General features: G+C 43.7%; 1 long non-coding RNA gene across 1 annotated transcript; it reads right to left on the bottom strand.

The window, feature by feature from the left end:
* Positions 1 to 14: 14 nt before the first annotated feature.
* On the bottom strand, positions 15 to 4395 carry LOC145721400 (uncharacterized). The gene is made up of 3 exons (XR_014145072.1): positions 4254 to 4395; positions 1626 to 1719; positions 15 to 201 (listed from the first exon to the last, which is right to left on the bottom strand). It is a non-coding gene; the product is annotated as an uncharacterized LOC145721400 (long non-coding RNA).
* Between the last annotated feature and the right edge of the window lie 5669 nt (positions 4396 to 10064).

Genomic DNA, 10064 nt, shown 5'->3' on the forward strand with positions numbered 1-10064 from the left:
GAGTTGTTGCTCTTCTTTTCTTCGATCTCCTGTTGAGTTTGTAGGTGTTCAGAATGGTTTGATCCCTATCCAGCTGAATTCCTGAGAGGAGACGAAATCCAGGTCTCCTACTCCTCCGCCATCTTGCTCCGCCCCCGGAAAGAGAATCTTAAGCGGGGCTTGAGCCACCCAGTTGCTCCTCTTCGTTTGTCCTCTTACCTCCTAGATATGACCAAGAGGAGACCATTTTTTAGAATCTTTGTGTTTGCCAGAAACAGGACTCTGGGGAGCATGTGGAAGGGACCATCCCCTCCCTCAGCACATGGAATAATACTTTATGAGCACTTAATATGTGTAAACCAGTGCACCAAACACTTTACATTTATTATCTAACTTAACCCCCACAATAATCCTTTGAGATAGGTGATGTTCCCACTTCACAGAGGAAAAAACTGAGGCACAAAGGGGTTCAAGATGCTCTTCAACATCATATAGATAGGAAATGCCTGTCATTTACTCAGTGCATATAGATGAGTCAGCACTTCCAATTTCACATTTTACAGATGAAGAAGGTGTGATTAAGGAACATTACATAACTTGTTCAAGGTTGCACAGTGAGGAGGTGACAGACTTCACGACTGGAACTCAGATTTCCTTAAATTTAAAATATGTGCTCCTTTTTCTATGCCACACAACCTCCCTGCAGGACCCATGAGGCTCTGCAATGACAACTAAAAACCTACCTCAGAATCATAGCAAGACCTACGCACGTGTATTTATACGTGTGTGCGCATGTCTGTATGTGTGTGTGCCACTAATTAACTGTGGCAAGGCTAAATGATCAAAAAAAAAAAAAAAAACCACTCTTCCTGAGACATCCTGAAGCTCCTTTCACCCTCAACAGAAACTCAGAAGAGTCACAGAACCTAGGAGACCCAGAGGAGATTTACAGATGGTCTAATCCTACCCTCTTTGTGATCAGAGTGCCCTGAACCAGGAATCAAGAGATTCATATTTCAGGCTGACTTCTGCTGATGTGTGAGTTTAAGAATGCCACTTAACTTCCCTCAGGCCATCTGTAAATTAAGATAATAACATCCCCTCCGCTACACTTAATGGTCTATGACTCTGTCATTGACAGGCTGTGGCTGTCAAACCTTCTGGCCCCAGCATGGCCCTCTCTTGTCCAGCCTGGGGCTGTCTCAAGGCAGATTCCCATTGATAAACTTAGTCTCAAAACCCTCGGTTGTTCAGAACCCAGGAGAGCGCCTCTCTGGTTCTGAAATGCCAGGCAAGGAGGCAGCTCCAAACTCAAGAGATGGCTTGGGAGCAAACTCTCCCTCCCTTATTCCTTCAAGCACTTTCTTTTTTTTTAAAGATTTTATTTATTTATTTGACAGAGAGACACAGCGAGAGAGGGAACACAAGCGGGGAGTGGGAGAGGGAGAAGCAGGCTTCCCGCAGAGCAGGAAGCCCTATGTGGGGCTCGATCCCAGGACCCTGAGATCATGACCTGAGCCGAAGGCAGATGCTTAACGACTGAGCCACCCAGGCGCCCCTCCTTCAAGCACTTTCTGAAGAGCCTGGTGTGCCAGACCTTTTGTCAGCCTTTTTTCGCTCTTCGGGAACTCAGTGGAACTGGTTACCTTGTCAAGTGTTCCCCTCTGGTTGCAGTTTCTCAGGTGGAAAAGTAGCACTTAGGGCCTTGTCCTCAAAGTATTCATGGCTGTGTTGCTCCTGCTGATGGTGACAGTCATGTGATCGTGATGAAAAAGGCAATGTCACTTTGTAGCCACATAGTGCTTTTGCTGTATTTGATTGGTGCATAATACACACATCATGCACATATCCCATGTACACAACTTGATGAATTTTAACAAAGGGAACACATGCAACCAGTACCCAGTTTGAGAAACAGAACAGTACCCTCTCCCCAAGAAGCCCCCTTCCTGCCCCTCCAGTTACAACCCCTCCCAAAGGCAACCACTATCCCAGCTACTAGCACCACGGAGTAGTTTTGTCTTTTTTTTGAGTTTTATATAAGAGGACTCACATAATATCTATCTTTTGAGCCTGACTTCTTTTATTAACTTTATTTTTTTAATTCAATTAATTAACATATAACGTATTATTAGTTTCAGAGCTAGAGGTCAGTGATTCATCAGTCGAGCCTGACCATATCTTATGTTCAATACTACCTTTGCGAACTTGACCCATGTTGTTGTGTTTAATTACAGTTTGATGATTCTAACTGCTGACATTAGTCTATCGGAAGAATATGACCTAATGTATTGATCCTTTCTACTGTTGATGGGCATATGGGTTGTTTCCAGTATTCAGCTATCGTGAGGCATGCTGCTTTCTTGTGTATGCCTTTCACTGAGCACAGCCCCATTTCTGGTGACGTGTGTATATTCAGCTTTAGTAGATACTGTCAGGCAATTTTCCAAGGTAGTTGTACTTTGACCAGACATGTTTTTAACATTTCAAGATACTTTAGCCTCCAGTATCTAGTCTCTATTGACTCAACTTCTTTTGGCTCTTTGAATACTCCTTCAGGGGCTTCGCACATGCTATTTTCGTGCTGTCACAGTCTCTGCCCAACTGAAGGATGGGCAAGCGCTTATCCTTTGGTCCTCAAGGCAGATATTGGCTTCTTTCAAGCAGGCCCTGTGCCTCTTATACTCAGCACTTTACACGTAGCATCTAGCCCATGCCTGGTAAATGGTTAGCACTAAACAAATGTTAGCTAACGTTGTTGTTGCAATAGATAATCTTTAAGTTTCTCTTTCCAAAGTTCTGTGATTGTGGAAAGTCAGATTTCCTGACTCTTATCCTAGTGTGCTGATCCGTATGTGCCCCCCAAAGCTTCTAAATCCTCCACAGGGGAGAAGTAGTTACCAGGCCTGGTTTCCCCAGGCTCCCATAGTGAGCACCTGTTTTTCTGAGGTCGTACCGTCCCTGTTCTCTACTGAATGGCCAACAGAGGGCACTGTGGGAACATGTCTGCAGAAGGAAGGAGGTGTTGGTCAGAAATAGAAAGAGCCCGAAGGGAACTTCATTTTGAAGACCCAAACCTTCATTTTACAGATGAGCAAACAGATGCTTAGACAGAAGACGTGACTTGCCCAAGGTCACCCAGCTACTGTGTGGCAGGCAGAGATGACTCTTAGCCCCTTGGCATTCTCCACTCTGCGGGGGCATCGCCAAGCACTGAATGAGACAGCTGTCTGAGGCTGCTATAGCCTTGAGCCGGCCAAGGCCTGTTTGCCAAGCCCCTCACTTCCCCAAATTGTCTTCCTCCCTCCTATTCCATGAGAGAAAGGATCCAGATTTTGGAGGTGGGACAAAGCATGCTGCTCCTTTGATTCCACAATGACCTTGAAGGGAGCATTTTACTTTTCTTAATAATAACTACTGATTATTGGGCACTTCCTAGGTGCCAAATATGCTGCGTGCATTGCATGCATTACAAGATTTAATCCTCAAGCCAGGATGGTGTGAGGGTTCAATGTTTCCCTGACTTCTGAGAGTCCTTTCCTGATCACTCCATTGAGAGACCTCTCTCCACCCATTTCCTCTCTATGGTATTACCCACTTTATTTAACAGCTCTTAACAATTATGTTTATAATTAACTCTGCCTATTTACTTGTCTACTTACTTATTGTCTGCTTCAACTCCTCCACTCCTTCCAGGAGACCCAGAACTCAATGAAAGAAGGATTCTGGAGCTTGACAGGTCTGGGTTCAAGGCCCAGCTGGTCCATTTACTTGCATTAGTCACTTAAACTCTGTTTCTCCCTTTGCAAAATAGGGATTCATGCATGTATTTTACAAGTATACAGAGGACTGTGCCAGTCATCTCCTCTTCAACATTGTCACCATGTGGTCATCCATCCTATATTTGATTACTCTCAGTGATGAGAAACTCACTACTAAGCAGCACAGAGAAGGCAGCACAACTGAGCATTCCACGCTTGGTCAGTCATAAGTTATATGCCTTTTCAAAATCCAAACTTTCCTGAGTCTCAATTTCTTATTCTGTAAAGTGGAGATGGTGATAATATCCATCTCACAGGGTTCCTATTGTTAATCTTAAAAATAAAAGTTATTTTACCAGCAAAAATGGGTTTACTTGGGAATAGCAGAAAATTGCAATTTGGGACATGAAACTACAGCAAAACCATAGACAAGTCCAACAAACAAAAGACAGGGAACATTATTTTATGGAGAAGAAGGAGGAAGTTGGGAGGGGTTGTTCTGAAGGAAAATACCTTGGAGAAAAGCAGGAGTTCAAGGTGAGGATGGTTTCTCAGTGGCTGAGTTGCAGCGGTGGTCAGCCTCTGGTAGGAGATGCACTTCTTTTCCTGTTGGGGCTTCCGATTGATGACTCTTTCCTATTGAGAATTGTTCTGTTGGAATCTGTAATTGACAATTCTTGGTGTAACTGACATCGAGTGGTATGGCTCCCTCTTCTAGCTTCCCACTATACTTCACGGAGGTTTACCCATATTAATTTTCACAGTATGAAGACGAAATGAAATTGCATATGACTGAAGGGGCTCACATAGGGTAAGTGTTTACTAAATGTTAGTTTCCTCACCCTGTTCCTTAGAAAGGGAAAATGACTCTAAAAAGCACATTTTTTTTCACAATTGATGAAACCTGAGGTAGTTACATGTTTTATAAATTGATGGCATGTCATAGCTTTCTTTTATTCTTGGTGATACATAAAAAATGGTGTGTTTTATAATGTAAGTCATCTCAGAGTCAAAGATATGACAGTAGGTGCTAGGGACAACATTCAAATTCAGGTTTGCCCGACTCTCAAAGGCCATTTTATAGGACTCGTTTCTGGGAAGCAGAGTCAGGTCATGGGGGAAGCATGTGAGAAAGGAAGAGAGAGTGGGAGTCAGGGAGTATGTTCGAACCAAGACTTGTCTAAACACAGCTGTTTTCCCTGCCCAGCTGGTAACTGAATTTGGAAATGTTTTACCATGCAGGTCTGTCTGCATAAGACTCTCATAACCACTGGTGAATTGGCTCCTCCCAGCCCAGCCCCAGCCAAGCCAACCAAGTAAAAACTTAAAAACTGCTAGGGGTCATATTAATATGCTGTGTTTATGTGCCTGAGGCAAGGAGGAGAATCTGGGACTGGATTAAATAAAGATGTTCATCATCTGCTGCTGTCAATAGATAAGTCTGCAGATTGTACGTGTGGCCGTTTGAAAAGGCATAGCATTTATTGAGTTTCTACTAAATTCAAGGCATTGGGCTAGGAATTCTGACAAAGGCAAACAAATTAGCTCTTCATCACAACCTTATGAGGTAGTTATTATTACTAATGGAGCTCATTTACAGACAAGGGAAATATAGTCAAGTTTAAGAAATGTGTCCAAGATCACATAGCTAGAAAGAGGTAGAGCAGGGATTGGAACCCAGGGTTACTTAGGGCCTGGAACTTCAAGGAAATTGGCAGAAATTATTAATTATAAACCTTGAACGAGCTATCATCCCTCCTCTTGGCTCCCAGTAATCCCCAAATTCTAATGTTGTTCTCTCTGCAACATATATCTTGTATTTTAAAAAAAAATTTGACAAAGGGATGTGAACCCCAATATACAAGCGTTAATTCACTTCATACTTTTCCGAAAACAGGCCGCTTTGTTGGGTAGGCTTTGTAGCAGAATGTACCAGCTGGACCTGCTTGGCCCGAGTTCTTCATAACTTAGTGCCCAGTTACCAAATCTAAAGGAGGATGACAACCCTTCATCTGTTAGAGAGAAGACCCTGATAAGATACTCTGAGGTCCGGGACCAACTGTCAAAGGAGAACACACTGGCATTGTCCCAGCTGTGGAGCCATGACTTTGGGCACATGGTTTTCTAGACCCAAATGGAACATAAATGAAAGCAGAGGAAATTGGAAGATTTGAGCCCAGGAGGTCAGGTTCCAGAGTCCACACTCAACCATTGTCGTATGCCTTTCTGATCCTTGTGGCTTCTATCCCCTCAAGTTTCTCTGCTCCACTAACTATGAGCCAGTGACTGAACTTGGGCCTCAACTACTTTATTCCAGGACCTTGCAAGCTCAGCGCTATTTACCACTTTAAAGTTAAACCAACTGGGCTCAGAGAGGTTGAATTACCTACACACAGCTGAGCAGCTTGAAACAAGTCTGACTCCCAAACCCAAGCTTGTTCCACTACCGTATACCTTCTACCTACTGGAGCAAGGAGAAAGTAGAGGGACAGTCTTGGGAATGAGTGACAAGGTACTAGGAACAGGAAGTAAGTCATTAGGGCAACCATTCCAAGGAGCTTTGGTTTAATGGGAGAAAAATACAGATTTCTAGCTGACCCAATACAACACCTGATATCAGCACATTCCAAGGTTACCCCTGGGATGCAATTCCCAGGTCCGAGTCCCTTGGAAGCCAGGGAACACATCCTCTCACCCTGAAAGTCTGTCTGCAGAGCTGAATGAAAGAACTAAGAGCAGATCTTACTAACAAACATGAACATTGTCTATCATGTTGCAGGGACTGATCTAAGTATTGTAGCAATAGTAAGTCCTTGAACCCTCACAAGGTAGGTACAATTGTAGTCTCCTATAAGATGGGAAACTAAGTAACAAAGACATTAAATAACTTGCCAGGTCACATGGCTAGCAGACAGTAGAGGCGGGATTTGAATCCAGGCAGTTGGGTTACAGAATGTGCATCCTTGACCATTATGCTATACTACCTATCTGAACCCATCTGTTTTTGGCCCCATGGTTTCTCTGCTCCCAGAGCCTTGGCATCCTAGTTTGAAGGGTTTGTTTGATGCCTAAAGCAGAGATAGCCAGTCCTGCTCTCATTGATAGCCACTGGAGTTCAGCCAATAAATTACCAATGGGCTGTCAGCAAGGAGGCCTCAAACTCATGCAGAATGACCCTATAGGATAAATTCATAGGAAAGCTCAATCTGTTCTGGATGTGTCTACTTCCTAGTATCCCCTGGGATTTTTGTCTATTCCCAAGCTAAATTCCAAGTCCGTCAACTTCCCCTTATCTTGCTGTTGCCCTCAAGTGTGTTTATTTCACTGTGGCCCGGAGAAGTCCTCATCCTTGGCAACCAGAGTTATGAATCACACTGTGGCTTTTCACCTTCCATGGGCACTAGGCAAACAGATCACCACTGGTAAAAGTCTCTTCCCACACCTCTTGGAACTCACTGCTATTATGGCCTGTGCTGAACTGTGATGATTTGTTTGTATGTCTCTACCCTTCTAACTTGCAAACTCTGAAAGGGAATAAACCATCTTATTCACCCAACACATCTAGCATAGAACCTGGCACTTAAAGACACTTTATAAATGTTTCTTGATTGGGTAGGTAGGTGGGTAGGTGCATGGATGAATGGATGGATAGGTGCATGGATGGATGGATGGGACGGATAGGTGGATGGATGGATGGATGGATGGATGGATGGATGGATAAGTGGACTGATGCATGGGTGGATGAGTGGGTGGCTAGGTAAATATACCAGATAACTCTCAATGAGACCAGTTTTCATTACCACCCCCATCCAAGCCCTGTTCAGCTCCTATTCAGACAGATGCAATAGCCTTCTAAAGGGCTCTTCACCTCCACCCTGCCCCCCCAAATCTCTATTCATACAGCATCTAGAGGTTCTGTAATGATGCAAATTTGATTTTATCAGCCTTGTCCCACCTCTGCCTAAAACACATCAATGACTTCCCACTGTCCTTAGAATAAAATCCAAATTCCTTCCCAGAGCCTACATGGGGCTGCAACTGTGGTATCTACTGACCACTCCATCCTCATTCCATGTCAGCCTCCTCCTCACTGATGACATTTGGACACCCTGGCTATCTTCCATTTCCTAGAATGAGCCCAGCTCTTTTCTGCCTTAGGGCCTGTGTCTGAACTTGCTGTTCTCTGTGTGTGGAATGCACTTCCTCTGACTTTTTGCATAACTGACTCCTTCTCCTTCTGGTCTCAGCTTCAAAATAAAGTCTTGAGGAGATTTTCTCTGCCTCCTCCATCTAAATTATACCCTCACATCTTCTTTATAGCATTCATGTAGTAATTCACTTTCATTAGAGCACTTTAGTGCACATTTGTAGCATTATTTGTTAATGTCTGTCTTCTAGCCAAACTGTAAGCTCTAAGAGGGCAAGAAGAGCAGGGAGAGCACACCTGTCTTAGTCACAGCTGTATCCTTAGTACTTAGTAGACAGCAGGTACTCAAAAATATTTGTAATAGGTATCTGCATTAATGGATGGACAGGCTGAAATAGATTCTGACATTTCCTAAAAGTGAGGACACCTGGAGTGCTGCATGAGAGTAATGTTCAGGCCTCTTTCACTTTCCCTGAACACCACTAGTAAATAAGTTTAGGTACAGAATCATGAAATCTGACAACCTTGGAGATGAGTGGGATCTCTGATCATTAAGTCCAACTTCATTTTGTATTTGCAGAAATGGAGGCCAAGAGTAGAAATCACGTGCCCAGGATAACTGTGTTAGGGACTGCTACTTATCTTCACAATAGACATTTTCTTCCTTCATCTTTACGAGCAGAACCCAGATTTCGTTGGTGATGATGATTAACACAGTTTTTAAAAAGACAAAAACAAAACTTTATTTCCCAGCTTCCCTTTTAGGCAGGGATGGTCATGTGACTGGGTTCTAGACAATGAAATATAAGTAGAAGTTGTTAGGTATGGCTTCTAGAAAATCTTCTTAAAAGAAGATTTGACTTAAGCATACCCATTGCCTTTTCCCCCTTTCTTCTTCTAGAACACAAGCATGAAGGCCCAGAGCTAAGGTGGATAGTCTGTGTTCATGAGGCTATCTCACAAATTAAAGAGAATAGAGCAGAAAGTTAGGAGTCTGGAATATTGGTGACATCCAGGACCTACCGTATTAGCCCTGGATTACCTACCTCTGCATTTTATGTCACATGAGACCAAAGCAAACCCCTATTTTGTATAAGTCATTGTTATTTGGGTTTTTCATTATAAGCAGCCAACTCAGTCCGTAGCAGATATGGTCACTAATGGAACTAGCTGCACACCCAGCATCTGAAGCTGGGGATCCTGACCCCGTACCGACTACCTCTTTCACTGGGAGAACATGTAAGCCAGTGCATCTAACCACAATGGGCATGGTGATAGAAATGCTGTCCTGGAGATACTGCTGTGATATAGCCCTTCTCCCATCCAAGTACTAACCAGGCCCGACCCTGCTTAGCTTTGATATAGCCCTTCTCAAACTGTGGTCTCCAGACCAGCAATATCAGCATCACCTGGGAACTTGTTAGAAATACAAATTCTCAGGCCCTGCCCAGACCTGCTAACTTGGAAACTCTGGGATGCGGCCCAGCAATCTGTATGTTCACAAGCCTACCAAATGATTTTACTGCATGCTTAAGTTTGAGAACCATACTGAGATAATACTGTAGTGTCACTTAAGGGAAGCACAAATAAAGCAGGTCATTTCTGAAGCGTGAGGAGGCTTCTACAGGATGCAGAGATGTGGAAGTCACTCATAGGGCAAAAAGAAGGGAGCTCTCTCCAAGTTCAAGCACACATGGGATTCCACAGATAGAGAAAAACAAATTATATTTGCATTTTTATTCACTTGCTACTCTGATCAGCAGAGTAGCTGCTGGGAGCTACTAGGAGTTTGTTGGAAGTGCAGAATCTCAGGGCCCATCCCAGACCTACTGAATCAGAATCTGCATTTTAATAAGACCCCTTCTGTGGTGGTTCATACATACGTTCAAACTTGAGTGCCCATCTCAGTGAAGACTGGGGCTAGGGACAAGGCAGCCTAGGTCCTGATCCCTAGAAACACAGGTTGGAGATATTTGTAGGAAGATGGCATCCATGCCTGGTGCCACAAGAGATGGGGTCACAAAGCTGACAATCAGTAGCAGCCCAAATGGCACCTATTACCCACCCACCCACCCTATTCTCTCCATCTTGCTATCTCCGATTTTCCCCTTAACACCCTCTTCTTTTTTTTTTTAAAGATTCTACCCATTTATTTGAGACAGAGAGAATGAGAGACA

This window comes from Leptonychotes weddellii, chromosome 5 (assembly GCF_054177405.1).
Source record: "Leptonychotes weddellii isolate Sample4059 chromosome 5, ASM5417740v2, whole genome shotgun sequence".
NCBI lineage: Eukaryota > Metazoa > Chordata > Mammalia > Carnivora > Phocidae > Leptonychotes > Leptonychotes weddellii.